The 27,234-nt window shown below is 46.4% G+C and overlaps 1 protein-coding gene across 4 annotated transcripts in view; it reads left to right on the forward strand.

Annotated features, from left to right (window-relative positions):
• Positions 1 to 27,234, forward strand: part of trim3b (tripartite motif containing 3b) — a 137,019-nt gene that overhangs the window by 8,381 nt on the left and 101,404 nt on the right. For 2 of the 4 annotated variants that reach the window (XM_090226391.1, XM_036967652.2), the window contains exon 1: positions 15,853 to 16,086. The exons of the other annotated variants lie outside the window; for them this stretch is intronic. The gene's annotated coding sequence lies outside the window, so the exon portion shown is untranslated. Of the gene's footprint in view, positions 1 to 15,852; positions 16,087 to 27,234 lie in introns of those variants that run through there. 4 annotated transcript variants of the gene reach the window in all.

The following is a 27,234-nucleotide window of genomic DNA, read 5'->3' on the forward strand; positions in this document are numbered from 1 at the left end:
TGAAAACTATTATGGACTACAAAGGGAAACCAGACGCGAGCCGCCCAGTGACGCGAGCCGCCCAGTGACGCGAGCCGCCCAGTGACGCGAGCCGCCCAGTGACGCGAGCCTACATTATTTTTTTTTATCTGATCTTTATCTAAGTCACAACAATAGACAAGCACAGTCTGCTTACACTAATAACACACAAACAATTATACTCCTCAGTGTTCATGTATTGATTGAACACACCGTGTAAACATTCACAGTGCAGGGTGGGAAAAGTATGGGTCGTTGTCCGGTTGCATCACTCAACTTCTGTTGAGCTTCAATTGGCATACAGATAGCCTTACATTCTCCTTAAAAATTTCTTTTTTTCCCGTCGATGATAGCAAGCTGTCCAGGCCCTGAGGCAGCAAAGCAGCCCCAAACCATGATGCTCCCTCCACCATACTTTACAGTTGGGGTGAGGATTTGATGTTGGTGTGCAGGGCCTTTTTTTCTCCACACATAGTGTTGTGTGTTCCTTTCAAACAACTCAACTTTAGTTTCATCTGTCCACACAATATTTTTACCAGTATCGCTGTGGAATATCCAGATGCTCTTTAGCGAACTTCAGATGTGCAGCAATGTTTTTTTTGGACAGCAGTGGCTTCTTCTGTGGTGTCCTCTTATGAACACCATTCTTGTTTCGTGTTTTACGTATCGTAGACTAGTCAACAGAGATGTTAGCATGTTCCAGAGATGTCTGTAAGTCTTTAGCTGACACTCTAGGATTCTTCTTAACCTCATTGAACATTCTGCTCTGTGCTCTTGCAGTCATCTTTGCAGGACGGCCACTCCTAGGGAGAGTAGCAACAATGCTGAACTTTTTCCATTTATTGACAATTTGTCTTACCGTGGACGGATGAACATTAAGGCTTTTTTTCACATAATTTCCCCAACCTACACTGTAAATGTTTAAATTATGTATTCAATATAGACAAGATAAATACAATCATTCATTGAAACAGATGGCTCATTCATCACAAAACCCACTAATATTCCCAACTACTTTGATTTTTTCATTGGCAAGATTAGCAAACTTAGGCATGACATGCCAGCAACAAATGCTGACACTACACATCCAAATATATCTGACCAAATTATGAAAGACAAGAATTGTAATTTTATATTCCGTAAAGTTAATGTGGAAGAGGTGAAAAAAATATTGTTGTCTATCAACAATGACGAGCCACTGGGATCTGACAACTTGGATGAAAAATTACTCGGGATAATAGCGGACGATACTTCCACTCCTGTTTGCCACATCTTCAATTTAACGTGGGCTATTTTGAGCGCTTTTCTTCTGGGATGCTTACTTGTTGTCATTGCTTTACTGGGAAGCTTAGCAGTAGTAGATGTGCTCATGTTCTTTATGTTAGTGCAGGGTGAGCTGAGTGGACTTCCTCCTAGGGCACACCGGCTCAGTGCTAACAGCATAACTCTGGTTCATAGGCACATGATTACTGCATACAATAGCTGTAGGATAAGCAGAGGCATTCAGGGCAGTTAAATGGACATCAATTAGGTGACTTACATTGTGTCTTCAAACGCCCCTGGTGTAATTTACAAACGCTGAAGCATTATGAGAACCCTGCGTCACAATGGTAGGGATTAACTGAGCTGGGCTTGGGTCATTGATAAGTCATTGTCTCAACGCAGCCTTATAGTGCTGTGAAAGGATCCAGGAACTGGCGTCACAATGGTAGGGATTAACTGAGCTGTGCTTGGGTCATTGATAAGTCATTGTCTCAACACAGCCTTATAGTGCTGTGAAAGGATCCAGAAACCGGCGTCACAATGGTAGGGATTAGCTGAGCTGTGCTTGGGTCATTGATAAGTCATTGTCTCAACGCAGCCTTATAGTGCTGTGAAAGGATCCAGGAACCGGCGTCACAATGGTAGGGATTAGCTGAGCTGTGCTTGGGTCATTGATAAGTCATTGTCTCAACGCAGCCTTATAGTGCTGAGAAAGGATCCAGGAACCTGCGTCACAATGGTAGGGAATAGCTGAGCTGTGCTTGGGTCATTGATAAGTCATTGTCTCAACACAGCCTTATAGTGCTGTGAAAGGATCCAGGAACCGGCTTCACAATGGTAGGGATTAGCTGAGCTGTGCTTGGGTCATTGATAAGTCATTGTCTCAACGCAGCCTTATAGTGCTGTGAAAGGATCCAGGAAGCTGCGTCACAATGGTAGGGATTAACTGAGCTGGGCTTGGGTCATTGATAAGTCATTGTCTCAACGCAGCCTTATAATGCTGTGAAAGGATCCAGGATCCCATAGGATTTAGGTGGATCCCATCCTCCTTATAAAACCTGTTTTGTTTCCAAAACGTATCAAAATTGTCAACAGAAGTTATACCCAATGAGCTGCAATGATCACGTAGTCAGTTGGGAAGAGAAAGAATGCTGCTAAAGTGTTCAATGCTGCTATTCAGAGAGGTCACAGGGCCAGATATGATGGGTCATTTGTTAATGTCTAGCAGAGAGTCAATCAGCTCTTTAAATTCCAGATTCAACTGCTCCGAGCTGCCCTTCATAATGTCATTCAAACCCACATGGACTACGATAGAATCGATTTACATGTCCTGATGTAGTACATTCGGGATCAGCTTAGTAATGTCATTTACTTGAGCTCTGGGATAGGACATTGTTTTGCACAAGGAACGGTCACATTTCTTTACCACGGAGCTGCCCAGGATCACGGCTGGCGAGAAGGACGAGGAAACCCACCCACTCCCACGATTCTCAGGATTCGGAGACGGGCGATAGACAGGACAACTTGAACCCGTTGCTCCCAGCGCCTCCGACAGAAGGAGAAGCCCCGCTCGATCCAGAGCACGGAAAGATGGTTGTCGACATCAACTTTGTAGTTGTAGGCGGTCGCAAACAACAGGCATCCCCAGCAACGAAGGTGGAGGAAGATCAGACTCCAGGATGGCCAAACGCTGTTTGTATCCTCTCCGGGCCTCTCGTTGGGAGTGTTGACTGCTTTGCGGGAAGGAGATGTCTTCGGCTTCCACGGCTCGTGTCATACGATCGTCGTTGATTGTCTTGCTCCTCTTACTGAGCTCCTTCTTCTCCGAAATCAGATTGGGGAGTTCCGGGCAACACCGGCCAGTCAGATAACGACAAACGACAAGGCGGAGATGCAGCCAACAAGCGCGAATGCCATCCAGCCACCGGCGTAGAAAATGTCAACATGCCACTCTCCGTTTTCCCCGGTTTCTAACGTAGGCTGGCGGCCTGCGTGATCAGTGAACCTCAAGCCTACAATCAAGTAAAAACTTGCCGCGTTGGAAGTCCGAGTGGTCTGAGTGGTGCGAGTGGCCCGAGAGGTCCGAGTGGTCTGGTTTGTCCCGAAACAAGCGGGTGATAGATACACCTCCTACAGCGCTGGAACCGTTCATATATTTCTCCAGACAAAGAGGGCTCCGTTACAAAACTCATCTGGGACTAACTTCGTTAGCTCGATGGCTATCAGCTTAGCGCCTCTGTCAAGCAGACAACAACCTGCCTGTTAAATGGGTTTCCAGGACAAGAAAATAGCGGTCCTTGCGGTTAAAAGCTAACCGTGTCACGGAATCCACACAAAAAACAAGTTCTGTATTCCTATTTTATACATTTTTAATTTTACCTTTATTTAACTAGGCAAGTCAGTTAACCTGTCTACGATACTGGTTCCCAATTGGGAATCAACCCTCCCACGTTCAGCTGAAACGGTGGCGCATGGAACGCAAAAATATTCTTAAAAATATTTAACCTCCACACATTAACAAGTCCAATAGCTCAAATGAAAGATAAACACCTTGTTCATCTAGCCAGATTTCTAAAATGTTTTACGGCGAAAACATAGCACATATATATGTAAAACCACCACCAGACACAGCTCATTTGAATAGCCAAAACATGCAATCAACAAACGCAGGATTAAAAAATAAATCGCTCACTAACCTTTTGAAAATCTTCATCAGATGACAGTAATATGACATGTTACACAGTACATATTTTTTTTTTCAATAATATGCCATTTATATCCATAAATGTCCATTTACAGTGAGTTCACGTTCAGAAATTACTCAAAAATGCCCGCAGGAAATCTATGTAGCGCGGCAAGATAACGTAAACAGACATCATAAACTTTGACTAAATATACATGTTCTACATATAGTTACAAAGATGCACTGCTTCTTTATGCAACCGCTGTGTTAGATTTATTTTTAACGTTACAGAAATCGCACACTATTCCATATGCTGAGACAGCGCTCAGTTCCAAGCTACATTTCTACGTAATGTTGGAGTCAACAGAAACACAGATTTAAGCATAAATATTCCCTTACCTTCGATGGTCTTCGTTCAGAATGTTCTGGAAGGCTTCATACTTACCCAATACATCGTTTGGTTTCAAGTCTTGCGTCTTTGTATTAGCTACTGCTAATAACATCAGCTGAAATGCACCCAAAACGTCCTCTGGTCCGGAAAAGTTGCGCATCAAAACTTCAAAATTACATATTATATGTCGACTAAACAGGTCAAACTAAGTGCAGAAGCAAGCTTTATGATGTTTTAGACACGCAAAACAAACTTCAATTCAATCGGCCATCGTCTGCCCTTCTCTTGAGTGCTGGAACAAAGGAATGGCTGGGACCAATTCGCGCCCATACGCACAGCCTATTCTCTCGTGGCACGCACTAATTTCACTCCCATAGGGTCAATTCTCGCGGGATTTGAACGATTCAAAGCTCTACTGAAAGAGGACATCTAGCGGAAGAGATAGAAAGTGTCCCCAGAATCATAACTGGTTGGGAAGGGTGGGGGCCATGACGTCAAAGTTGCTCCAACTTTCATGGCCACAAAAACTAGTTTGGAAGAATGCCTGCCCTGTGAGTTCTGCTATACTTACAGACATAATTCCAACGGTTTTAGAATCTTTAGAGTGTTTTCTATCCAATAATAATTTATTTGCATATATTAGCAATTTTTGACAGATTTTTTTTCCAGTTTACTAGGGGTACCCAATCTCTCCAAAGGGGGTGTCTGCCATATCCTTAACAGGTTTTAAGAACAAATTCTTATTTTCAATGACGGCCTAGGAACAGTAGGTTAACTGCCTGTTCAAGGGCAGAATGACAGATTTGTACCTTGTCAGCTCGGGGGTTTGAACTTGCAACCTTCAGGTTACTAGTCCAGCTCTCTAACCACTAGGCTACCCTGCCGCCCCATTTAATGAATACCGGTTTTGTTTCAATCAAAAATAATTAAAAAAACAATTGTTTTCCAGCATACAATGTTCAGCTGCGCACTCTGACGACTTTTGATGACGTGAACACACTGTCACACACAGATACACAAATGTATAGACAGATACACACAGACACACAGGTAAACACATATACGAGAGAGAGAGAGAGAGAGAGAGAGAGAGAGAGAGAGAGAGAGAGAGAGAGAGAGAGAGAGAGAGAGAGAGAGAGAGAGAGAGAGAGAGAGAGAGAGAGAGAGAGAGAGAGCGAGAGAGACCATCTGTGTTCATCTGAACTGGATGCAGTCACCATGGCAACAATGTGCTCTCAGTAGAACCCCAGATTGATGGTTACACACACATTGTGTCTGTGTAGTGTTAGTAGTAAATCTCTCCTATCAGTTCTCTGGTAAAAACATAGGGTGTTCTTGTCTAAAAGTCTATTACTCTACAAGCTTCAGTCTGTTCACCCCTGACCTGACCACACACATCTTCTCCAGTCCTACTCCTCTTCCTCTCAGTCAATGTCAGGAGCTTTATTGGCACGGGAAACATATGTTTACATTGGCAAAGTGAAGTGTCTTTCTCTTTTCTCTCTCTCTCTCTCTCTCTCTCTCTCTCTCTCTCTCTACCTCTCGCTTTCTCTCTCTCTCTTTCTCTCTCTCTCTCTCTCTCTCTCTCTCTCTCTCTCTCTTTTCTCTCTCTCTCTCTCTCTCTCTCTCTCTACCTCTCGCTTTTCTCTCTCTCTCTTTTCTCTCTCTCTCTCTCTCTCTCTCTCTCTCTCTCTCTCTCTCTCTCTCTCTCTCTTTTCTCTCTCTCTCTCTCTCTCTCTCTCTCTCTCTCTCTCTCTCTGTTCTCTCTCTCTCTCTCTTTTCTCTCTCTCTCTCTTTCTCTCTCTTTTCTCTCTCTCTCTCTCTTTCTATCTCACTCTCTCTCTCTCTCTCTCTCTCTCTCTCTCTCTCTCTCTTGCTCTCTCTTTTCTCTCTCTCTCTCTTTCTATCTCTCTCTCTCTCTCTTTTCTCTCTCTCTCTCTCTCTTTCTTTCTCTCTCTTTCTCTCTCTCTCTCTCTCTCTCTCTCTCTCTCTCTCTCTCTCATTCTCTTTTCTCTCTCTTTTTCTCTCCACCTTTCCCATTTAATTATTCTGTGTTTGTCAGCCTCTCCCCTCTGATGTCAGAATCCCCAGCAGGACTCCCCTCTGTTTTCTCATCTGTCTCTTATTATCTCTTCTTGCATCCTCACCCCATCCTCCCCCCATCCTCCCCACAATCCTCCCACAATCCTCCCCCAATCCTCCCCACAATCCTCCCCCAATCCTCCCCACAATCCTCCCCCCAATCCTCCCCCCATAATCCCCACAATCCTCCCCACAATCCTCCCCTTATCCTCCCCACAATACTCTCCCCATCCTCCCCTTATCCTTCCCCCATCCTCCCCTTAACCTCCCCCCATCCTCCCCTTATTTCCCCCCCATCCTCCCCACAATCCTCCCCCCATCCTCCCCTTTTCCTTCCCACAATCCTCCCCCCATCCTCCCCACAATTCTCCCCCAATCCTCCCCCCATCCTCCCCTTATCCTTCCCACAATCCTCCCCCCATCCTCCCCTTATCCTTCCCTTATCCTCCCCCCATCCTCCCCACAATCCTCTGAACCCTGTGTTGATAAGCAATCCAAATCTTTTTTGGGCTACACCCCCATCCACGTGCTTGTTTGTGTGTCATCTGTGCTCCTCTGTCAAACTGTAATTGATTGTCTCTGTTCATAAGAGGTGTCACTAATCCTCTGTCTAATCATGGTTTGTAATGACTGCAATTCTGTTGCTCTGTACACACACACACACACACACACACACACACACACACACACACACACACACACACACACACACACACACACACACACACAATAATACACACACACACACATACACATTATTTAGTTTTGATGTAAGTGAGGGGTACCCCACTGCAACCCACTTAAAGAGGAAGTGAGGGGTACCCCACTGCAACCCACGTAGAGAGGAAGTGAGGGGTACCCCACTGCAACCCACGTAGAGAGGAAGTGAGGGGTACCCCACTGCAACCCACTTAAAGAGGAAGTGAGGGGTACCCCACTGCAACCCACATAAAGAGGAAGTGAGGGGTACCCCACTGCAACCCACATAAAGAGGAAGTGAGGGGTACCCCACTGCAACCCACATAAAGAGGAAGTGAGGGGTACCCCACTGCAACCCACGTAGAGAGGAAGTGAGGGGTACCCCACTGCAACCCACTTAGAGAGGAAGTGAGGGGTACCCCACTGCAACCCACGTAGAGAGGAAGTGAGGGGTACCCCACTGCAACCCACTTAAAGAGGAAGTGAGGGGTACCCCACTGCAACCCACATAAAGAGGAAGTGAGGGGTACCCCACTGCAACCCACATAAAGAGGAAGTGAGGGGTACCCCACTGCAACCCACATAAAGAGGAAGTGAGGGGTACCCCACTGCAACCCACGTAGAGAGGAAGTGAGGGGTACCCCACTGCAACCCACTTAAAGAGGAAGTGAGGGGTACCCCACTGCAACCCACTTAAAGAGGAAGTGAGGGGTACCCCACTGCAACCCACTTAAAGAGGAAGTGAGGGGTACCCCACTGCAACCCACTTAAAGAGGAAGTGAGGGATACCCCACTGCAACCCACGTAGAGAGGAAGTGAGGGGTACCCCACTGCAACCCACATAAAGAGGAAGTGAGGGGTACCCCACTGCAACCCACATAAAGAGGAAGTGAGGGGTACCCCACTGCAACCCACTTAAAGAGGAAGTGAGGGGTACCCCACTGCAACCCACATAAAGAGGAAGTGAGGGGTACCCCACTGCAACCCACATAAAGAGGAAGTGAGGGGTACCCCACTGCAACCCACGTAGAGAGGAAGTGAGGGGTACCCCACTGCAACCCACATAAAGAGGAAGTGAGGGGTACCCCACTGCAACCCACTTAAAGAGGAAGTGAGGGGTACCCCACTGCAACCCACATAAAGAGGAAGTGAGGGGTACCCCACTGCAACCCACATAAAGAGGAAGTGAGGGGTACCCCACTGCAACCCACATAAAGAGGAAGTGAGGGGTACCCCACTGCAACCCATGTAGAGAGGAAGTGAGGGGTACCCCACTGCAACCCACATAAAGAGGAAGTGAGGGGTACCCCACTGCAACCCACGTAGAGAGGAAGTGAGGGGTACCCCACTGCAATCCACGTAGAGAGGAAGTGAGGGGTACCCCACTGCAACCCACTTAAAGAGGAAGTGAGGGGTACCCCACTGCAACCCACATAAAGAGGAAGTGAGGGGTACCCCACTGCAACCCACATAAAGAGGAAGTGAGGGGTACCCCACTGCAACCCACGTAGAGAGGAAGTGAGGGGTACCCCACTGCAACCCACTTAGAGAGGAAGTGAGGGGTACCCCACTGCAACCCACTTAGAGAGGAAGTGAGGGGTACCCCACTGCAACCCACTTAGAGAGGAAGTGAGGGGTACCCCACTGCAACCCACGTAGAGAGGAAGTGAGGGGTACCCCACTGCAACCCACGTAGAGAGGAAGTGAGGGGTACCCCACTGCAACCCACATAAAGAGGAAGTGAGTGGTTCCCCCCTGCAACCCACTTAGAGAGGAAGAAAGGGAAATAATCAAAAAATATTAGGATGACAGAGAATTATCTCTCTCCCTCTCTCTTTGCCTCTCTCTCTCTCTCTCTCTCTCTCTCTGCCTCTCTGTCTCACTCTCTCCTTCACTCTCTCAATTTAATTCAATTCAAAGAGCTTGATTGGGCCAGAGGGTTGTGGGTTCGCAGACCACAATTGACAAGATATCTTCTTTATAGTAAAATCATTGCATTAATCTATCATCTGCATTTGCAGGTACAATTTCACGCAATTGTACGTCATTGCATATATTAGCGGATTCTTTAATTTAATACCACACAAATTCCTGAAATTGCAGCCGCAATTCAACGGCTAAGAGACGAGGTATGTAGCAGGGTCTACAGTCAATCACGGATTACAAAAAGAAAACCAGCCCCGTCGCGGACCAGGATGTCTTGCTCCCAGACAGACTAAACAGCGTCTTTGCTCGCTTTGAGGACAATACAGTGACACTGACACGGCCCCGCTACCAAAACCTGCGGACTCTCCTTCACTGCAGCCGACGCGAGTAAAACACACTCAACGTCAACAAAACAAAGAAGATGATCGTGGACTTCTGGAAACAGCAGAGGGAGCACTCCCCTATCCACATCGATGGGACAGTAGTGGAAAGGGTAGTCAGTTTTAAGTTCCTCGGCATACACATCACGGACAAACTGAATTGGTCCACCCACAATGACAGCGTGGTGAAGAAGGCGCAGCAGCGCCTCTTCAACCTCAAGAGGCTGAAGAAATTCAGCTTGTCACCAAAAGCACTCACAAACTTTTACAGATGCACAATCTAGAGCATCCTGTCGGGCTGTATCACCGCCTGGTACGGCAACTGCTCCGTCGACAACCTTAAGGCTCTCCAGAGGGTAGTGAGGTCTGCACAACGCATCACCGGGGGCAAACTACCTGCCCTCCAGGACATCTACACCACCCGATGTCACAGGAAGGCCATAAAGATCATCAAGGACAACAACCACCCGAGCCACTGCCTGTTCACCCCGCTATCATCCAGAAGGCGAGGTCAGTACAGGTGCATCAAAGCTGGGACTGAGAGACTGAAAAACAGCTTCTACCTCAAGGCCATCAGACTGTTAAAAACAGCTACCACTAACATTGAGTGGCTGCTGCCAACATACTGACTCAACTCCAGCCACTTTAATAATGGAATAATTGATGTAAAAATGTATCACTAGCCACTTTAAACAATGCCACTTTATATAATGTTTACATACCCTACATTACTCATCTCATATGTATATACTGTACTCGATACCATCTACTGCATCTTGCCTATGCCGTTCTGTACCATCACTCATTCATATATCTTTATGTACATATTCTTTATCCCCTTACACTTGTGTCTATAAGGTAGTAGTTGTGGAATTGTTAGGTTAGATTACTCGTTGGTTATTACTGCATTGTCGGAAGTAGAAGCACCAAGCATTTCACTACACTCGCATTAACATCTGCTAACCATGTGTATGTGACAAATTAAATTTCATTTGACTAGAATGGACAGAGTGACAGGCCCATGTGTTCATCTTATCGTATTTCTCCAAATCCAAATCAGCTGCTAACCATGTGTATGTGACAAATAACATGTGATTTGACTAGAATGGACAGAGAGACAGGCCCATGTGTTCATCTTATCGTATTTCTCCAAATCCAAATCAGTGTGTCTTGTTTGCAACGAAACTGTCCCCGTTTGCAAATAATTCAATCTGAGATGTCATTAGGAATCTGAGCATGGTACTTTCAAATGTTAAGACTACATTTCCACCCCAGACAGAGTAGGTCCTACCTTTCCACCCCAGACAGAGTAGACCTACCTTTCCACCTCAGACAGAGTAGGCCTACCTTTCCACCCCAGACAGAGTAGACCTACCTTTCCACCTCAGACAGAGTAGACCTACCTTTCCACCCCAGACAGAGTAGACCTACCTTTCCACCCCAGACAGAGTAGGCCTACCTTTCCACCTCAGACAGAGTAGGCCTACCTTTCCATCCCAGACAGAGTAGGCCTACCTTTCCACCTCAGACAGAGTAGGGCCTACCTTTCCATCCCAGACAGAGTAGGCCTACCTTTCCACCTCAGACAGAGTAGGGCCTACCTTTCCACCTCAGACAGAGTAGGCCTACCTTTCCACCCCAGACAGAGTAGACCTACCTTTCCACCCCAGACAGAGTAGGCCTACCTTTCCACCCCAGACAGAGTAGGACCTACCTTTCCACCCCAGACAGAGTAGGGTCTACATTTCCACCCCAGACAGAGTAGGACCACATTACATATCCTATAGGCTGTGGATCATGTGATTGAGACCACATTACATATCCTATAGGCTGTGGATGATGTGATTGAGACCACATTACATATCCTATAGGCTGTGGGTCATGTGATTGAGACCACATTAAAAATCCTATAGGCTGTGGGTCATGTGATTGAGACCACATTACATATCCTATAGGCTGTGGATGATGTGATTGAGACCACATTACATATCCTATAGGCTGTGGGTCATGTGATTGAGACCACATTAAAAATCCTATAGGCTGTGGGTCATGTGATTGAGACCACATTAAAAATCCTATAGGCTGTGGGTCATGTGATTGAGACCACATTACATAGCCTATAGGCTGTGGATCATGTGATTGAGACCACATTAAATAGCCTATAGGCTGTGGATCATGTGATTGAGACCACATTACATATCCTATAGGCTGTGGATCATGTGATTGAGACCACATTACATATCCTATAGGCTGTGGGTCATGTGATTGAGACCACATTAAATAGCCTATAGGCTGTGGATCATGTGATTGAGACCACATTAAATGGCCTATAGGTGCATTTGATAATACATACCGAGAGGAGATTCAAAGATGAGAGGCAGCATCGGGCACACATCAATATACATTCTGTACAAAGCATTAAGGACAACTGCTCTTTCCATTACATAGTCTGACCAGGTGAAAGCTGTGATCCCTTATTGATGTCAGCTGTTAAATCCTCTTCAGTCAGTGTATATGAAGGGGAGAAGACAGGTTAAAGAAGGATTTTAAAATCTTGAGAAAATTGAGACATGGATTGTGTGTGCCATTCAGAGGGTGAACGGGCAAGACAAAATATATTAGTGCTTTTCAAAAGGGTATGGTAGGAGATGCCATGTTACTTCAGAATGCAGAGTCTCAATTTGGTGTTTGTCCGATTTTGTGAATTATTGGTTGGTGAGCGGACCCCAGACCTCACAACCATAAATGGCAATGGGCTCTATAACTGATTCAAGTATTTTTAGCCAGATCCTAAATGGGAGGTCGGATTTTATGCCCCTTTTGGTGGCGTAGAAGGCCATTCTTGCCTTGTCTCTCAGCTCATTCACAGCTTTGAAGAAGTTACCTGTGCCGCTGATATTTAGGCCGAGATATGTATAGTTTTTTGTGCACTAGGGCAACAGTGTCTAGATGGAATTTGTATTTGTGGTCCTGGTGACTGGACCTTGTTTGGACACCATTATTTTTGGTCTTACTGAGATTTACTGTCAGGGCCCAGGTCTGGCAGAATCTGTGCAGAAGATCTAGCTGCTGTAGGCCCTCATTGGTTGGGGACAGAAGCACCAGATCATCAGCAAATTTTAGACATTTGACTTCATAGTCTCGTAGGGTGAGGCCGGATGCTGCGGACTGTTCTAGTGCCCTTGGCAATTAGTTTATATAAATGTTGAAGAGGGTGGGGCTCAAGCTGCATCCCTGTCTCACCCCCTGGCCCTGTGGAAAGAAATCGGTGGGATTTTTTTGGGCAAATTGAACCGCACCCGTGTACATGGATTTTATAATGTCGTATGTTTCCCCCCCCAAAACCACTTTCCATCAGTTTGTATAACAGACCCTCATGTCAAATTGAGTCAAAAGCTTTTTTGAAATCAACAAAGCACGAGAAGACTTTGCCTTTGTTTTGGTTTGTTTGTTTATAAATGATGGTGTGCAGGGTGAATACATGGTCTGTCGTATGGTAATTAGGTAAAAAGCCAATTTGACATTTGCTCAGTACATTGTTTTCAATGAGGAAATGTACAAGTCTGCTATCAATGATAACACAGAGGATTTTCCCAAGGTTTACTTATATCCCATGGTAGTTATTGGGGTCAAATATGTCTCCACTTTTGTGGATTGGGGTGATCAGTCGTTGGTTCCAAATATTGGGGAAGATGCCAGAGCTGACGATCGTGTTAAGGAGTTTAAGTCTGGACAATTGGAATTTGTGGCCTGTATATTTTGTCAGTTCATTTAGGTACCATCAACACCACAGGCCTTTATGGGTCAGGGGGTTTGTATTTTGTATTGTAGTTCATTACATTTAAATGGATAATGCAGTGGGTTCTGGTAGTTTTTAATAGCTGATTTTAAGATTTATATTTGATCATGTAAATATTTTTGCTGTTTATTCTTTGTTATAAAGCCAAAAAGATTGTAGAAGTGGTTTATTGTAAGGGTAATTGGCGGCAGCGAAGTCATACGCAGGAGAGCAGAACTGGGTAACAACCGGAGCAGTTTAATATAAATATATATATATATATATAAAACCACCAGCATCCAGAATAATAAAGAATGGGTACAAAACCCGTCGCGCACCAGACAACAATGTGCACAAGCACCTGCAACAAACAATACCACACAAAGACATGAGGGGGAACAGAGGGTTAAATACACAACACGTAATGAGGGAATGAAAACCAGGTGTGTAGGAAAACAAGACAAAACAAATGGAAAATTAAAAAATATATTGGCGATGGCTAGAAGACCGGTGACGTTGACCGCCGAACACCGCCCGAACAAGGAGAGGATCCGACTTCGGGAGAAGTCGTGACATTTATCCATCTCCCTTTTCCAGTGGTGTAAAGTACTTTTATAGTACTTTGAAGTATTTTTACTTCGTCGTTTTTTGGGGTACCTGTAGTTTACTATTTCTATTTTTGACAACTTTTACTTTTAATTCAATACAGTCCTAAACTAAATAATGTACTTTTTACTCCATGCATTTTCACTGACACCCAAAAGTACTTGTTACGTTTTTTATGCTTAGCAGGACAGGAAAATGGTCCTATTCACACACTTATCAAGAGAACAACCCTGGTCATCCCTACTGCCTCTGTTCTGACAGAGTCACTAAACACAAATGCTTCGTTTGTAAATTATGTCTCAGTGTTGGAGTGTGCCCCTGGCTATCCGTAAATTAAAAATAAAAACAAGAAAATGATTTTCTTAATATAAGGAATTTCAAAAGATTTTCAACTTTTACTTTAATTAATTTATGATACTTAAGTTTTAGACTTTTACTTAAGGAGTATTTTACTGAGTTACTCACTTTTTACTTTAGTTATTTTCTATTGAAGTCTCTTTTGCTTTTACTCAAGTATGACAATTGTGTCCTTTTTCCACCTCTGCTGTTTTGGATACGTCTTTGTGTTGTTTGTTGTTGTTGTTGTGTTCCAATTTTCCCAGAAGTGCTTTGATTCTATCGATGCTATCTGGGCCCAAAAAAGGGTTCTTCGGCTCTGACGTGCTGTTCCTTCTTCTTCCGTAGTGTATTTCTGTATTGTTTTAGTGATTCACCATAGTGAAGGCTCAGGTTTTCTGGGTCTCTATGTTTTTGGTTGGACAGGTTTCTTAATTTCTTTCTTAGGTTTTAGCATTTTTCATCAAACCATTTGTCATTGTTGTTCATTTTCTTAGGTTGTCTGCTTGACATTTTTAGAAAAAATGGAAAAAAAACATTTTCTTATGTTGTCCGCTCAACATTTTTTATATTTGATAGAGAAGCTGAAAGGTCAAATAAATTGTTTAGGTTTTCTACTGCTGAGTTTACACCTTCACTATTACAGTGAAACGTTTTGTCCAGGAAGTTGTCTAAAAGGGATTGAATTAGTTGTTGGCTAATCATTTTTTGGGTAGGTTTCTACATGTTTTAATATTGTGGAGTTCCTTTGGATTTGATGCCTCAAGATTGAGTATTGCTCTCTTCAAGTAGACTATGATTTTGCTGGATTCTGATAGAGGAGTCAGTAGGCTGACTGTGAACGCTCTGAGAGACTCTGGGTTTAGGTTGGTGATAAAGTAGTCTACAGTACTGCTGCCAAGGGATGAGCTGTAGGTGTACCAACCGTAGGAGTCCCCTCAAAGCCTACCATTGACAATGTACAGACCCAGCATGCAACAATTAGTCACCTAATTTTGGTTGTTTTGTAGCGTCTAGGGGGGAATATTGGTGAGGGAATGTTGTCACCTACAGGTAGGTGTGCGACCCCATGTGCTGAGAGGTTCAGGTTCCTGTCCAGTTCTGGCATTTAGGTCTCCTCAGACTAGTACATGTCCCCGAGTCTGGAAGTGGTTGATCTCCCTCTCTCTCTCTCTCCTTCTCTGTCTCTCTCTCTCTCTCTCTCTGCCTCCCTTTCTCTCTCTCTCTCTCTCTCTCTCTCTCTGCCTAGACCCCCGCTCTCTCTCTCTTGCTCTCTCGTTCTGTCTCTCTCTCTTTCTCTCTCTGCCTCCTTCTCTCTATATCGCTCTGCTGCTATTTCTCCTCTCTCATATCATTGGATAATCTTGCCCCTTCCCACTTTCAGCTCAGCGAATGAGCTTGCACAATCTCTCTCTCTCTCTCTCTCTGCCTCCTTCTCTCTATATCGCTCTGCTGCTATTTCTCCTCTCTCATATCATTGGATAATCTTGCCCCTTCCCACTTTCAGCTCAGCGAATGAGCTTGCACAATCTCTCTCTCTCTCTCTCTGCCTCCTTCTCTCTATATCGCTCTGCTGCTATTTCTCCTCTCTCATATCATTGGATAATCTTGCCCCTTCCCACTTTCAGCTCAGCGAATGAGCTTGCACAATCTCTCTGTCTCTCTTTTTTTTGTACACATACATGCCCTCAATCCAGATCACGATCTCACACACCCTAGTGCTGCCTCCCTGACAGTATGACTTCTCTCTCTCTCCTTCCTTCTTTCTTACATTCTCTCTATATTTATTCTGTACGTGTGATTTCTCCTCTGTCTCTGTGTGCGATGTTGGCTGGTTCTCTGTATGGATATCTCCCCTCGTGGGGGAAAACACTGATTCCACGCTGAACAGCTCTCTTCTTCTCTTCATCTCTAGTTCTCTCACGTGAGTACCTTGTCCTCTCTGCCATATCCGTCGTTGTGTGTGTGTTCTCTGTCTTTCACGAGTACCTTCTCTGTCCTATCTGTCTCTCTCGCCCCGTCTCTCAAGTGAGTAGCTCCTCCTTCTCTGTCCTTTCTGTTGTTGAGTCTCCTCCCAACGTCTCTCTAGAGAGAGGAGAGGAGAGTAGGGGGCTAGAGAGAGGAGAGGGCTAGAGAGAGGAGAGGAGAGGAGAGGGCTAGAGAGAGGAGAGGTGAGGGCTAGAGAGAGGAGAGGAGAGGTGAGGTGAGGAGGGGGCTAGAGAGAGGAGAGGAAAATAGGGGGCTGGAAAGAACAGAGGAGAGGTGAGGAGGGGGCTAGAGAGAGGAGAGGTGAGTAGGGGGCTAGAGTGAGGAGAGGGCCAGGGAGAGGAGTGGAGAGGACAGGAGAGGTGAAGAGGGGGCTAGAGAGAGGAGAGGAGGGGGCTAGAGAGATGAGAGGATAGGTGAGGAGGGGGCTAGAGAGAAGAGAGGAGAGTAGGGGGCTAGAGAGAGGATAGGATAGGATAGAATAGGAGAGGAGAGGAGAGGAGAGGAGAGGGCTAGAGTGAAGAGTGGAGAGGTGAGGAGGGGCCTAGAGAGAGGAAAGGAGAGGAGGGAGCTAGAGGGAGGAGAGTGATAGAGGGGAGGGATAGAGGGAGGAGAGGGACAGAGGAGAGGGATAGAGAGATGAGAGGGGAGGGATAGAGATAGGAGAGGGATAGAGGACATGCTGAGAGCCTATACGATCAACTGTAGATAACCAGTAGGGAGATTGGTGATGATCATGCTCAATAGTAGACAGAAACAGGGAAGGCTGGTGATGATAGTGACGTGTGTGTGTTGCACATATAACATAGTTAAAGCAGAGCATGTCTTCTCTAAGAGAACTGGTGGAACTAGTGACATCATGAAGTTGGCAGGACACGAGAAAGGAGCGGGAGAGGGCCCTGGCTCCTCCTCTCTCTGACGCTACCGAGGTAACACAGAGCGCAATAGACAGTGTCACATGTTCTGGATGTAGATCTAGGACGACATAGACTAGATCAGCCCATGTGTCTAATCTAACGATGCTGTGATGCTGCTCCAGGGCCTTTATTGTCACGTTGAAGTCCTATTCACTGGAGCAAACACTACACGCTTAGACTACACGCTTAGACTACACGCTTAGACTCACACGCTTAGACTACACGCTTAGACTACACGCTTAGACTACACGCTTAGACTCACACACTTAGACTACACGCTTAGACTCACATGCTTAGACTCACACGCTTAGACTACACGATTAGACTACACGCTTAGACTACACGCTTAGACTACACTCTTAGATGCACACTCTTAGATGCACACGCTTAGACTCACACGCTTAGACTACACGCTTAGACTACACTCTTAGATGCACACGCTTAGATTACACTCTTAGATGCACACGCTTAGACTACACACTTAGACTCACACGCTTAGACTACACTCTTAGACTCACACGCTTAGACTACACTCTTAGATGCACACGCTTAGACTACACACTTAGACTCACACACTTAGACTCACACGCTTAGACTCACACGCTTAGACTCACACGCTTAGACTACACTCTTAGACTCACACGCTTAGACTACACTCTTAGATGCACACGCTTAGACTACACATTTAGACTACACGCTTATACTCACACACAAACACACTCACAAACACACACATACACACTCAAGCAATTCCCTTCACTTCTGCGTGCAAATACGCGTTGGTGCACAAACTCACACAGAAACTGTCATCAAAATAATAGGATAAATGATATCAGCTGATATACGAAGGGCTATATAAATACATTTGATTTGATTTGATCTGCCGGCCCTCCTCCCTCACGGCTGGCGGGGACAGGGACTATACGCTCCTAAATTATCCTGCCTGTCCTCCTCCCTCACGGCTGGTGGGGACAGGGACTATACTCTCCTAAATTATCCTGCCGGTCCTCCTCCCTCACGGCTGGTGGGGACAGGGACTATATTCTCCTAAATGATCCTGCCGGTCCTCCTCCCTCATGGCTGGCGGGGATAGGGACTATATTCTCCTAAATGATACTGCCGGTCCTCCTCCCTCATGGGTGGTGGGGACAGGGACTATATTCTCCTAAATGATCCTGCCGGTTCTCCTCCCTCACGGCTGGCTGGGATAGGGACTATATTCTCCTAAATTATCCTGCCTGTCCTCCTCCCTCACGGCTGGCGGGGACAGGGACTATATTCTCCTAAATTATCCTGCCAGTCCCCCTCCCTCATGGCTGGTGGGGACAGGGACTATATTCTCCTAAATTATCCTGCCAGTCCTCCTCCCTCATGGCTGGCGGGGACAGGGACTAAATTCTCCTAAATTATCCTGCCGGTCCTCCTCCCTCACAGGTGGTGGGGTCAGGGACTATACTCTCTTAAATGATCCTGCCAGTCCTCCTCCCTCACGGGTGGCGGGGACAGGGACTATACTTCCCTGTTTCTCATAAAGTGGCTATCATCGTATAAACTATCATCTGTTGATAAAATAACAAAACCATCCCCGCCTCTGTTTTGATAAAAAGCTGGAGGGGAAAGGGGGCTGGAGAAACGTAACCACTGTCACATTCATAGACGGATGTATGGATCCTAATCATCCCATCACATGACCATGTGACCACGTGTAAAGTGTTTGTTTTTACATTTTCTTTGTTTATGTAAACTTTCTTTACAAAAACATTGGGTTCTGATGGGTTACGGCAGTTTAACGAAGCTCTTGAACTTATTTAGGCAAGAATCGATGGGTACATATTATTCATTTAAAATGGAAAAGAAATGCCAGAGTCCGTTTGGGATATTACAAACAACAATGCTGCAAAAAAAAAAAAACAACACAGTTATTTCTCCTGTGACATCATCGGACCAGCACTGTCACGCCCTGACCATAGTTTACTTTGTATTTTCTATGTTTTGATTGGTCAGGGTGTGATCTGAGTGGGCATTCTATGTTACATGTCTAGTTTGTCTAGTTCTATGTTCGGCCTGATATGGTTCTCAATCAGAGGCAGGTGTTTGTCATTGTCTCTGATTGGGAACCATATTTAGGTAGCCTGGGTTTCACTGTGTGTTTGTGGGTGATTGTTCCTGTCTATGTGTTTTCACCAGATAGGCTGTTTAGGTTTCCGTTACGTTTATTGTTTTTGTAGTGTTTGTGTTTAGTGTGTTTTTCATTAAACATGAATCGCAATCGACACGCTGCATTTTGGTCCGACTCTCCTTCTCACGAAGAAAACCGTTACAGAATCACCCACCACCAACGGACCAAGCAGCGTGTCAACAGGCAGGAGCAGCGCGAGGAGACGCGCAATAAGGACTTCTGGACATGGGAGGAAATCCTCGACGGGAGAGGACCCTGGGCTAAACCAGGGGAGTGTAGCCGCCCAAAGGTGCAGCAGGAGAAGAAGCAGCAGGAGCAGCTGCAGTGGGAGAGGCTGCACCACCTGGAGAAATGGACATGGGAGGAAGAACTGGACGGTAAAGGACCCTGGGCTCAGCCTGGAGAATATCGCCGCCCCAAGGAGGAACTGGAGGCGGCGAAAGCTGAGAGGCGCAGATATGAGGAGGCAGCACGACGTAGCGGATGGAAGCCTGAGAGGCAGCCCCAAAAATTTCTTGGGGGGGGGCTAACAGGGAGTATGGCTACGCCAGGTAGGAGACCTGGGCAGACTCCCTGTGCTTACCGGGGGGCTAGAGAGACCGGACAGGCACCGTGTTATGCAGTGGTGCGCACGGTGTCTCCAGTGCGGGTGCATAGCCCGGTGCGGTATATTCCAGCTCCGCGTGTCTGCCGGGCTAGATTGAGCGTCGAGCCTAATGCCATGAAGCCGGCTCTACGCAGCTGGTCCCCAGTGCGTCTCCTTGGGCCGGTTTACATGGCACCAGCCTTGCGCTCGGTGTCTCCGGTTCGCCTGCATAGTCCAGTGCGGGCTATTCCACCTCGCCGCACTGGCAGGGCGACCGTGAGCATTCAACCAGGTAAGGTTGGGCAGGCTCGGTGCTCAAGAGCTCCAGTGCGCCTGCACGGTCCGGTTTTTCCAGTACCACCTCCACACCCCAGCCCTCCGGTAGCAGCTCCCCGCACCAGGCTTCCTGTGCGTGTCCTCGGCCCAGTACCACCAGTGCCAGCACCACGCATCAGGCCTACAGTGCGCCTCGCCTGTCCAGCGCTGTCAGAGCCTCCCTTCTCTTCAGCGCTGTCGGAGTCTCCTGCCTGTTTAGCGCTGTTAGAGCCTGCCTTCTCTACAGCGCTGCCGGAGTCTCCCGCCTGTTCAGAACTGCCAGTTAGCATAGAGCTGCCAGTTAGCATAGAGCTGCCAGTTAGCATAGAGCTGCCAGTTAGCATAGAGCTGCCAGTTAGCATAGAGCTGCCAGTTAGCATAGAGCTGCCAGTTAGCAAGGAGCTGCCAGTCTGCAAGGAGCTGCCAGTCTGCAAGGAGCTGCCAGTCTGCAAGGAGCCGCCAGAGCTGCCAGTCTGCAGGATGCCGCCAAAGCTGCCAGTCTGCAAGGAGCCGCCAGAGCTGCCAGTCTGCAAGGAGCCGCCAGAGCTGCCAGTCAGCATGGAGCAGCCAGGGCCGCCAGTCAGCATGGAGCAGCCAGGGCCGCCAGTCAGCATGGAGCAGCCAGGGCCGCCAGTCAGCATGGAGCAGCCAGGGCCGCCAGTCAGCATGGAGCAGCCAGTCAGCATGGAGCAGCCAGTCAGCATGGAGCAGCCAGAGCAGCCAGTCAGCATGGAGCGGCCAGAGCTGCCAGTCAGCATGGAGCAGCCAGTCAGCATGGAGCAGCCAGAGCTGCCAGTCAGCATGGAGCAGCCAGAGCAGCCAGTCTGTGTCGACCAGACTCTTCCAGATCTGCCAGTCGTCCAGACTCTTCCAGATCTGCCAGTCGTCCAGACTCTTCCAGATCTGCCAGTCGTCCAGACTCTTCCAGATCTGCCAGTCGTCCAGACTCTTCCAGATCTGCCAGTCGTCCAGACTCTTCCAGATCTGCCAGTCGACCAGACTCTTCCAGATCTGCCAGTCGACCAGACTTTTCCAGATCTGCCAGTCGACCAGACTCTTCCAGATCTGCCAGTCGACCAGACTCTTCCAGATCTGCCAGTCGACCAGACTCTTCCAGATCTGCCAGTCGACCAGACTCTTCCAGATCTGCCAGTCGACCAGACTCTTCCAGATCTGCCAGTCGTCCAGACTCTCCCAGATCTGCCAGTCGTCCAGATTCTCCCAGATCTGCCAGTCGTCCAGATTCTCCCAGATCTGCCAGTCGTCCAGATTCTCCCAGATCTGCCAGTCGTCCAGATTCTCCCAGATCTGCCAGTCGTCCAGATTCTCCCAGATCTGCCAGTCGTCCAGATTCTCCCAGATCTGCCAGTCGTCCAGATTCTTCCAGATCTGCCAGTCGTCCAGATTCTCCCAGATCCGCCAGTCAGCCAGGATCTTCCAGAACCGCCAGCCAGCCAGGATCTGCCGGATCTAACCACCTGCCTGAGCTTCTTCTCAGTGCTGAGCTTCTTCTCAGTGCTGAGCTTCCTCTCAGGGCTGAGCTACCCATCTGTCCCGAGTTACCTCTGTCCCGAGCTGTCCCTCTGTCCCATGTTATCATTGTGGTGGGTAACCTATTTAGGGACGTTTAGGAGGGGGATTAAAACTGTCATGGAGTGGGGTCCACGTCCAGCGCCAGAGCCGCCACCGCGGACAGATGCCCACCCAGACCCTCCCCTATAGGTTCAGGTTTTGCGGCCGGAGTCCGCACCTTGGGGGGGGGGGTACTGTCACGCCCTGACCATAGTTTACTTTGTATTTTCTATGTTTTGATTGGTCAGGGTGTGATCTGAGTGGGCATTCTATGTTACATGTCTAGTTTGTCTAGTTCTATGTTCGGCCTGATATGGTTCTCAATCAGAGGCAGGTGTTTGTCATTGTCTCTGATTGGGAACCATATTTAGGTAGCCTGGGTTTCACTGTGTGTTTGTGGGTGATTGTTCCTGTCTGTGTTTTCACCAGATAGGCTGTTTAGGTTTCCGTTACGTTTATTGTTTTTGTAGTGTTTGTGTTTAGTGTGTTTTTCATTAAACATGAATCGCAATCGACACGCTGCATTTTGGTCCGACTCTCCTTCTCACGAAGAAAACCGTTACAAGCACATGCTGTTACCGTGGTGACCGACGCTCCTCAGCTCCAACAACAATTTTTATTTAACCTTTATTTAACTAGGCAAGTCAGTTAATAAGAACAAATTCTTATTTTCAATGACGGTCTAGGAACTGCCTGTTCAGGGGTAGAACGACAGATTAGTACCATGCCAGCTCAGGGGATTTGAACTTGCAACCTTTTGGTTACTAGTCCAACGCTCTAACCACTAGGCTACCCTGCCGCCTCTACACTCTAACCACTAGGCTACCCTGCCGCCCCGATGACAACGGTGGTGAGGATGGCCAGTGGCGCTGATTTCCCACTACTGTGGATTCCGTCTTTCAAGTAAACGTTTTAAACTTCTTCAACAAAAAATCATTTTTTTTTAAACAGCTGAAGCAAGTCACACAATTTTTCTTCATTAAAAAAATGTACCATATTCCAGAGATACACAGAACCAGAATGTCAAGGACAGACAGAGAAGTTTGTTTGATGCTCGTTAGTACATATGCCTACATGTGAGGAAGAGTGTGCAGTTAATGTGACACATTCCTCGTAACATTAGCTGACATTTTTTTTTTAAAGCTTTTTATTTAACTAGGCAAGTCAGCTAAGAATAAATTATTATTTCCAATGACAGCCTACCGGGGAACAGTGGGTTAACTGCCTCGTTCAGGGACAGAAAGAGAGAGTTTTACCTTGTCAGCTCAGGGATTCGATCGAGCAACCTTTCGGTTCCAACGCTCTAACCACTAGGCTACCTGTCTTTAACCACTAGGCTACCTACCTCTAACCACTAGGCTACCTACCTCTAACCACTAGGCTACCTACCTCTAACCACTAGGCTACCTACCTCTAACCACTAGGCTACCTACCTCTAACCACTAGGCTACCTACCTCTAACCACTAGGCTACCTGTCTCTAACCACTAGGCTACCTGTCTCTAACCACTAGGCTACCTGTCTCTAACCACTAGGCTGCCTGTCTCTAACCACTAGGCTGCCTGTCTCTAACCACTAGGCTACCTGTCTCTAACCACTAGGCTACCTGTCTCTAACCACTAGGCTACCTGTCTCTTTAACTTTAACTTTAACCACTAGGCTACCTGCCTCTAACCACTAGGCTACCTGCCTCTAACCACTAGGCTACCTGTCTCTAACCACTAGGCTACCTGCCCCCCCACGGTTGATGTGTTGAGTGCATTAAAATGATATAGAATATACTGTACCAGTCTAAAGTTTGGACACACCTACTCATTTAAGGGTTTTTCTTTATTTTTTACTATTTTATACATTGTTGAATAATAGTGAAGACATCAACACTATGAAATAACACATATGGAATCATGTAGTAACCAAAAAAGTGTTCAGAGAAAACTGTGTGAGTCAGGCCTTCATAGTCAAATTGCTGCAACGAAACCACTACTAAAGAACACCAATACTAAGAAGAGACTTGCTTGGGCCAAGAAACACAAGCAATGGACATTAGACCTGTGGAAATCTGTCCTTTTGTCTGATGAGTCCAAATTTGAGATTTTTGGTTCCAGCCGCCATGTCTTTGTGAGACGCAGAGTAGGTGAATGGATGATCTCCGCATGTGTGGTTCCCACCGTGAAGCATGGAGGTGGAGGTGTTGGTGTAGGGTTGCTTTGCTGGTGGGAAAAATGGAGAACTTAAGTATGATCCCCCAATTAGAGACAACGATAATCAGCTGCCTCTAATTGGGAACCATACCAAGCACACCAACATAGAAATAGGAAAACTAGAACCCTGACCTACAACACCATAGAGAACCAAGGGCTCTCTATTGTCAGGGCGTGTTTAACACTTTTTTTGGTTACTACATGATTCCATATGTGTTATTTCATAGTTTTGATGTCTTCACTATTATTTTACGATGTATAAAATAGTAAAAATATAGAAAAACACTTGAATGAATAGGTGTGTCCAAACATTTGACTGGTACTGTATGTCTATGTGATATCTGTATTATAAAGTTTTATTTATCATTATATTCATCATTACTTTGTCATTATGCTAGGTAGTTTTGTGTCACCCTGAGGACATTGTTATAACTTCTTATGTACTTTGAAAATGTCTTACGTAGATTCTCCACGGGATTCAGAGTTCTAATCTATTTTGGGAACTTTAACTTGAGCGGATGATTAGTGGGGAAAATTAACTGAAGTGATTTCTGCTCTGTGTGTCCATTCCTGTCCTCTCATCACGAGTTACAGATTAATTTACTGTTGAGAGATCAGAGAGAGTGAGAAAGAGAGAGAGGGAGAGGGAGAAAGAGAGATAGAGAGAGGGGAGATGGAGAGAGAGTTGAGAGGGAGGGGGGAGGGAGGAGAGGAGAGAGAAAGTGAGGTCAAAAGAGAGAGGGAGGGAGATAGATAGAAAGAGAAAGAGGGAGGGAAATGGAGGGAGAGGGAGGTAGAAAGAGAGAGAAGGAGGGAAGTAAAGAGTTGAGAGGCTGAGGAGAGGAGAGGAGAAAGATAGGGAGGTAGAAAGAGAGAGAGAGAGAGGGTGGGGGGAAGAGAGAGTGAGATGGAGCTAGAGGGAAAGAGATAGAGATGGAGATAGAGATGGGGAAAGAGAGAGAGGGAGGGAGCTCGAGGGAAAGAGATAGAGATGGAGATAGAGATAGGGAAAGAGAGAGTGAGAGGGAGCTAGAGGGAAAGAGATAGAGATGGAGATAGAGATAGGGAAAGAGAGAGTGAGAGGGAGCTAGAGGGAAAGAGATAGAGATGGAGATAGAGATGGGGAAAGAGAGAGAGGGAAAGAGGGTGGGGGGAAGAGAGAGTGAGAGGGAGCTAGAGGGAAAGAGATAGAGATGGAGATAGAGATAGGGAAAGAGAGAGAGGGAGGGAGCTAGAGGGAAAGAGATAGAGATGGAGATAGAGATAGGGAAAGAGAGAGAGGGAGGGAGCTAGAGGGAAAGAGATAGAGATGGAGATAGAGATGGGGAAAGAGAGAGAGGGAGGGAGCTAGAGATAGGGAAAGAGAGAGAGGGAGGGAGCTAGAGATAGGGAAAGAGAGAGAGGGAGGGAGCTAGAGATAGGGAAGGGGAGGGACAAATAGCAAGTGAGAGAGACAATAAAAAGAGAAAATATGAGAAAGAACAAAAAAGAGAAGGGAGAGAGAGAAAACACCAAAGACAGTCCTTAACTGATTCTGTGTGTATTGGACAGTAGTTCCTGGTCTATCTTGGTTGGTGTAGCCTATCAGACCAAAGACAGTCCTTAACTGATTCTGTGTGTATTGGACAGTAGTTCCTGGTTGGTGTAGCCTATCAGACCAAAGACAGTCATTAACTGATTCTGTGTGTATTGGACAGTAGTTCCTGGTTGGTGTAGCCTATCAGACCATGGACAGTCATTAACTGATTCTGTGTGTATTGGACAGTAGTTCCTGGTTGGTGTAGCCTATCAGACCAAAGACAGTCATTAACTGATTCTGTGTGTATTGGACAGTAGTTCCTGGTTGGTGTAGCCTATCAGACCAAAGACAGTCCTTAACTGATTCTGTGTGTATTGGACAGTAGTTCCTGGTTGGTGTAGCCTATCAGACCAAAGACAGTCCTTAACTGATTCTGTGTGTATTGGACAGTAGTTCCTGGTCTATCCTGGTTGGTGTAGCCTATCAGACCATGGACAGTCATTAACTGATTCTGTGTGTATTGGACAGTAGTTCCTGGTTGGTGTAGCCTATCAGACCAAAGACAGTCCTTAACTGATTCTGTGTGTATTGGACAGTAGTTCCTGGTCTATCCTGGTTGGTGTAGCCTATCAGACCAAAGACAGTCCTTAACTGATTCTGTGTGTATTGGACAGTAGTTCCTGGTTGGTGTAGCCTATCAGACCAAAGACAGTCCTTAACTGATTCTGTGTGTATTGGACAGTAGTTCCTGGTTGGTGTAGCCTATCAGACCAAAGACAGTCATTAACTGATTCTGTGTGTATTGGACAGTAGTTCCTGGTTGGTGTAGCCTATCAGACCAAAGACAGTCCTTAACTGATTCTGTGTGTATTGGACAGTAGTTCCTGGTCTATCTTGGTTGGTGTAGCCTATCAGACCAAAGACAGTCCTTAACTGATTCTGTGTGTATTGGACAGTAGTTCCTGGTTGGTGTAGCCTATCAGACCAAAGACAGTCATTAACTGATTCTGTGTGTATTGGACAGTAGTTCCTGGTTGGTGTAGCCTATCAGACCAAAGACAGTCCTTAACTGATTCTGTGTGTATTGGACAGTAGTTCCTGGTTGGTGTAGCCTATCAGACCAAAGACAGTCCTTAACTGATTCTGTGTGTATTGGACAGTAGTTCCTGGTTGGTGTAGCCTATCAGACCAAAGACAGTCATTAACTGATTCTGTGTGTATTGGACAGTAGTTCCTGGTTGGTGTAGCCTATCAGACCAAAGACAGTCCTTAACTGATTCTGTGTGTATTGGACAGTAGTTCCTGGTCTATCCTGGTTGGTGTAGCCTATCAGACCAAAGACAGTCCTTAACTGATTCTGTGTGTATTGGACAGTAGTTCCTGGTTGGTGTAGCCTATCAGACCAAAGACAGTCATTAACTGATTCTGTGTGTATTGGACAGTAGTTCCTGGTCTATCCTGGTTGGTGTAGCCTATCAGACCAAAGACAGTCCTTAACTGATTCTGTGTGTATTGGACAGTAGTTCCTGGTTGGTGTAGCCTATCAGACCAAAGACAGTCCTTAACTGATTCTGTGTGTATTGGACAGTAGTTCCTGGTTGGTGTAGCCTATCAGACCAAAGACAGTCATTAACTGATTCTGTGTGTATTGGACAGTAGTTCCTGGTTGGTGTAGCCTATCAGACCAAAGACAGTCATTAACTGATTCTGTGTGTATTGGACAGTAGTTCCTGGTTGGTGTAGCCTATCAGACCAAAGACAGTCCTTAACTGATTCTGTGTGTATTGGACAGTAGTTC

The sequence above is a fragment of the Oncorhynchus mykiss genome, chromosome 29, assembly GCF_057628025.1.
Source record: "Oncorhynchus mykiss isolate SJ-2025 chromosome 29, ASM5762802v1, whole genome shotgun sequence".
Classification (NCBI taxonomy): domain Eukaryota; kingdom Metazoa; phylum Chordata; class Actinopteri; order Salmoniformes; family Salmonidae; genus Oncorhynchus; species Oncorhynchus mykiss.